This window comes from Sorex araneus, chromosome 2, assembly GCF_027595985.1.
Source record: "Sorex araneus isolate mSorAra2 chromosome 2, mSorAra2.pri, whole genome shotgun sequence".
Taxonomy (NCBI): domain Eukaryota; kingdom Metazoa; phylum Chordata; class Mammalia; order Eulipotyphla; family Soricidae; genus Sorex; species Sorex araneus.
In genome coordinates, this window is record NC_073303.1 from 102,114,664 (window position 1) to 102,120,663 (window position 6,000).

Consider the following 6,000-nt stretch of genomic DNA (forward strand, 5'->3'; position numbering starts at 1 on the left):
CCACTGAAGCAGGCAGGCAGGCAGATAGGAAAGGGCGCCAATGGCAACGGATTCTAGGGAAGTAATAAAACCTACTAGCCCTAAGATTGCTAAAAAACACACTTTTTTTTTTTTGCTTTTTGGGTCACACCTGGCAATGCACAGGGGTCACTCCTGGCTCTGCACTCAGGAACCACCCCTGGCGGTGCTCAGGGGACCATATGGGATGCTGGGAATCGAACCTGGGTCGACCGCGTGCAAGGCAAATGCCCTACCCGCTGTGCTATCACTCAGCCCCAAAACCCACTTTTGAACACAGGGACTAAGTTCTGATAAGACCTTTCCTTGGCACCAGCACAGATCCAGAGAAGGTTGGGACCCTTTCCAAGAGAAGCTGAGAGGAAGAAACGTCAGAAAAGGAGTATCAATAAAGACCATACACTACTCCCAACTCTACTTCCTTGGCAACCACCTTAGCTGAGGTCCTTAGAAAGGACTCTTTCTCACCTAGGTAGAAAGTCCCCCGGGGGCAGCTGGGAGAAGCCCTTCAAGCTAACTCGAACAAAGGAAGTGTGCACATTTGCCTGAGCCCATGCGCTGCCTCTGCCCATGTGTTGCTGATGAACATGCAGTGCCCGAACACTTGCCACCTGCATCTCCTCCACCCTTGGGATGTGTGCTCTTATCTCGTCACACTTTAACGCTGGAATGTGAGTCTGTGTTCTCTCTTGAGACTGTTTCTTTCTGTCTCTGTTTCTGTCTCTGTCTCTTCTCTTCCCAGAGCTTTTAAATAAAACATTTGAAATAAAACATTTAACTTTGCTGCTTGTCTCCTCCTGAAATGATTTTCTATGAGGCAAAGATAAGAACCCAGGACTTTCCTTTCCTGCAAGGAGCAAAGTTCACAGCAGATTCTTATCAGTCCTAGGTTTCCCCAGCTGTTCCCAGGTGGCAGAGGTAGACAGAGAGGATGTGGCAGATTTCCTTCTTAAGGCTTCTCCCCACTTCACATAAGTCACCCAGGTGCCCCACCAGCATTCTCTATTTTGATTGGCTATCTGTTCAATGGACTACCTGTTCTATGGCAAGATTTAGAGTGACTAAATTCACCTAGCACTCTATCCTTCTACTTATGCTGTATATTTATGCTTTTATTTTCATAAAGTCTAATTTTAATTTTTATTGTTTTTGCTTTTTGGGTCACACCTGGCGATGCACAGGGGTTACTCCTGGCTCTGCACTTAGGAATCACACCCAGCGGTGCTCAGGGGACCATATGGGATGCTGGGAATTGAACCCAGGTTGGCGGTGTGCAAGGCAAATGTACTATTGCTCCGGCCCAAGTCTAATGTATTAACTCTTTCTGTTGAGTGTTCTTTATGCTGTAAATAAGAAATTTTGGCTTACTCCAAGGTAATAAAGATACTATCTATTTCTTATTTTCCTAGAAGCCTAATAATTTTAACTTCTATTTTTTGTTTTTTTTTTTTTAAATTAGTTTCTTCCCTCCTGACAAAATTTAAAACACACCAAAAGCACTCTTCCAACACCTTCATCCAAAAAGACAACAGGGTACAAGAGAGATTGCCCTCTATTTTTTAAATAACAATTAAATTTTGCATCATGAGTTAGGGGCTGATTATTTTCAGTGTTTCACAATACGAACAAAAGGGACACAACCCAAATATCCAACAATAAGAGAAAGGAAGAACAATGAGGAATTTCCACCAAAAATGGTGGCAAGTAATGACAGTAATGCAAAAGAAAATAAACTGGAATAGACAGTACAGCAGATTGGAGCTTGTCTTGCATAGGGGGACCTGGATTCAACGCCATAGACAGTTCCCCAAGCACCGCTAGGAGTTATCTGTGAGCACAGAGCCAGGAATAATCCCTAACCTCTACTGTGTGTGGCCTCAAATACATTTTTTTTTAAAAAAGTAGCTAATGTTGAATGTAAGAGGATGAGTGAATTGCAAAAATGTGTCAAGTGGAAGAACCCAGACATAAAGGACCACACTATTACATCTATTTATATGAAATTCAGCAAGAGGAAAATTTAATGAGTCAGAGCAGTGGTTGCCTGTAAAGCTATAACTAGAAGGGAATCTGAAGGAGCTCTCTGTGGTGGTGGAAATTCCTGCCTGGATGAAGACTGTCTAATGCTAATTGGTTGACACCTTTGTTTGATCTCTGGGGAGGAGAGGTCAGTCACTAGAGAATGAGACAAACATGTAAGAAGACAAACAAGCATTTACATATTGTCTAAACTTTAGGTCACATGGACAGCCATCATCAGTCTCACAGGCAGACCGTGTACTCAATACAATATCCCTCACCCACCATATGCTCAGGGCTCCTAACAAGTGAGCGATTGTTGATAGAGACTTTAAGGACAGTTCAACATTCAGTAGGTACATAAAGATCAGAGGTTGGGGTATTGTGTATAGCTATCAGAAAGCATTCTTAAAATGTGAAGTTCTGACAGTTTCCTATTCCATTTTTGCCCTTGCTGCCCTATATCTGAAAGATTCTATGCTTGCTCTATACACATTTGCAGCAGGCAGATATTTGTCATTGATTCTATCCTTTCCTGATATTTTGTTCTTTCCTGGGTGCATTTTTGAAAATCCTTTGCATTCTGGTACCTGAACTATTTCACCTAGGGGCATATTCCATGTCGGGGTCCTGGCCAGTCAACCCCGGCTAACTGGAGTATGATCCCTTGAAGTCACCAGACTTACTCCCTAAAAGTGAGGGAGTGGGTAGGGGAGAAGCCTCTGCCCTGGCCCTCTACTCACCTGCCAAGGCCACCATGGAGAAAGAAAGGGGAAAGAAGCTGCAGAGGGGGAAGTCTGGTGGTCAAGCAGTTCTCCGTTTTTTGGCCCTTATGCAGAGTATTTTTGCACATATTCAGTGTGGGATTCTCACCCAAGGCACGTAAGGCACGTTCACCCCGTCAGGCTCCTTACAGATATCAGCTAATGATTTGCATATCCTGTCTAGGGCCGCTCATCAGTATGCGTGGGTGGTCACAGTCACGCCCCTCACCCTCAACCACAGTGCCTACGTGTGGGGAGTGCTGGAGCGAGCCCCTGGGTCTCTGTAAACAGGGCTGGCTCTTGCTTCAGGGGCAGGGGATTTGGTCAAAGGCTCAGGCCAGCTGCTGAGACCCCGACACTTCCATCCGTGGGTTTTTTTTTTAATTAGAAATTCCCACAGAGTGGTTTAACATGCATTAAAACTCTTCAAATTATGCACTTAAGATCTTTACATTTTAGGGGCCGGAGCGATAGCGCAGCGGGTAGGGCGTTTGCCTTGCACGCGGCCGACCTGGGTTCGATCCCCGGCATCCCATATGGTCCCCCAAACACCGCCAGGAGTAATTCCTGAGTGCAGAGCCAGGAGTAACCCCTGAGCATCGCTGGGTGTGACCCAAAAAGCAAAAAAAAATTAAATAAATAAAAAATCTTTACATTTTACTGTGCAAAGTTTATCTTAAAATTTTCAGATAGCTGATCTAGCAGAGGGATTGCAAGCATAGATTGCTTTTACATGCAAAGGAAATTTTGTATGAACATTTTATTAATACTACTTCATTCTATAGTCTGTTTATAGTGATACGTTGAAGAAATTAAGAAGTGGTTAATTTTTTCTTTAGAATTTTCTTTCAAAAATTCAGAGAGTATACTCAGGGTTTTTCAGTATTAAGACTTTCTTTCTAAAGTCTTGATATTTAAAGATGTAACTTTGCTCAAGACAGTTTATGAATGAAAAACTCTAATAACTGATATTGTGTAATATGCTTATGCAAATAAATTTATAGAAAAATATATTTGTTGTATTCACTTTAGAGTCATAGAACAAAGCCACAAAAGACCATAAAATTATACTATAAAAGACTGATGTGTTTCTTGGGTTTCACAGTCTTTTTATTAAATTGAATTGAAATACTCAATTCTAAACCCCCAGCTGGAATTGCACATTAATAACAGAATACTTGTGACCATAAATTTATAACAGCTCTGGGATTTTCCAGAACAATCCCTTTGAGCCTCTTGGGCTCTGACAGAAGTAGTGTACAATCAGCCAGCACCATTTCTACCCCAGAGAAGTCAGCAGATTCCTAAGCAGTTTTATTTTGCGCTTCCTAATTCTTTTTGTGTCTTGCTATTGAAGCTCAGACCTACTTATGTATTTATTGCCCATGACAATCTTTGCATTTCTACCAGCAAATGTGACTTCTGGGCAGAGAACATACTGCAGCTCCTGGTGACAGAGGGATGCATAGCTTCAAACACTGTCCCAAAGAACCATCTTTCGGGTCCTGCACAAGATTTTTAGTGTGAACCAATTTCCTATTGTTTTACAGGGAACGAGTGATTAGAATATAGACAGAGTTTGGAAATTCTATTTTGTTAATGGGAAATGGACTTCTTATGCTTCTCTGAGAAGTTGTTTCCGTTAGTATCTAGCTCCCTCCTCCCATCATTACACCTTTGGAAGCATGCCTTTTCCGATGGGTCATTTGGGACAATAAAATGGCTCAAGTCTTCTCTTCATCTGATAGTCACATTCCAAATACAGCTCTCATTGTAAGGTGCCCTAAACTTTGAGAGATTTTGCAAGTCAGGAAAGTATTAGCAAGTCAATTTGTCCAAGGATTTAAGCTGCAATTTTTGTCTGGCTTTTGTGCTTATCTTTCAATTAGATTTATACTCAGTTGGGAGGGAGAGACTTGCCACTTTGAAAGCTGAACACATCTGTCTAGGACATGGGAACTGCCACTTACAAACTTATCTCACTTGTCTTGAAAAATGTGCACCTGTAGGAATTTTAGCACATGAATAGAGCTGACATTTTAATGTCTAGAGAAAGGGAAGAATCTCAATACACCTGATGACCTGGGCTTTTAATATTGTCATTGTATCTGCATTCTCAAAGCCTTTCAATTTACACATCATTTAAGCATTCAGCCAGCTTTCCAATGAATCCTTGTATAACTCCCATTATAGTTTATCTTAATTGCATAACCACTTAGTCACAATAACTTCTCTTAAACAAATAACTTCACATCCCATCAACTTTCAAATTGTTTTTTATCACTACTTTTAAAATATTCCATATTTTCCACTTATTATTATGCATTTTCTCCAGACCAGAGATTGCAGGTAATGAACGTGGTCTATACGAAACCATCAAGTAACTTTGAACATTATTTATATGATTTTTTTAAAGTTATAAACAAAATCGTCCACAAGCTGGGTGAGGAAATGCCATCTTTGTGATCAAGGAGTTGAATAGCAACTTTAGATGGTCAAAACAATTTTTAACCAATTTTTATCCTGATCTTGGATATGCACTCTGTCATAGCAAAGCAAATTTATATAATTGCTTGGAAATAAGCAGGTGTAAAGATCATTTTCAAAGGTCTGATAAAGGTTATTTGTGCTTCAAGACATTCCCATAGCCCTCTCCTGGCAGCAGTAGGTCTGCTAGAGTGTATAATAAGTAGGTCCACAGAGAATGTCTAGGGCATTGTCCACTAGCAGGGCCTGGACTGACCTCTTGTCCAAAGTACTGGAGGAGATCCCTGCCCCTACTAGAAAGCTGACAAGTGTGCCTGTCTCTGCAGAGACTTCCGGTTCTTACATTTTATGATTCTTTGATAAGAAGGTACAAGCAAGGACACTGAGCAGCAGAAGCTCTTGTTAGCCAAAGAGTAGCATAAAAGAATTGCATATCAGACTTTGCCGACCCTTTCCAGTAGAGTAACATGTGCTCATTTACTTCCACTGTTTTTAGAATCAATTTAAATTTAAAGGACATCCAGATAGATAGGAATTAGCTTTGCACACCTATTGAGCTCTAAATTGCAAAAGTCCTACTTCTTTTTTCAAATTTAATAAACTAGAATTCTGATTGACTTCTCTTACATATTCCACGCAGAAGAACTGTTTGAATCCCAAATGCTTTGACTAGAGGCCTTACATTCTATCAAATAGCTTTAGTAAACTTTTT

At 41.0% G+C, this 6,000-nt stretch overlaps 1 pseudogene; it reads right to left on the reverse strand.

Annotated features, from left to right (window-relative positions):
* LOC101543253 (alpha-endosulfine-like) overlaps positions 1-635 on the reverse strand; it is a 33,066-nt pseudogene extending 32,431 nt beyond the window's left edge.
* Positions 636-6,000: the final 5,365 nt, after the last annotated feature.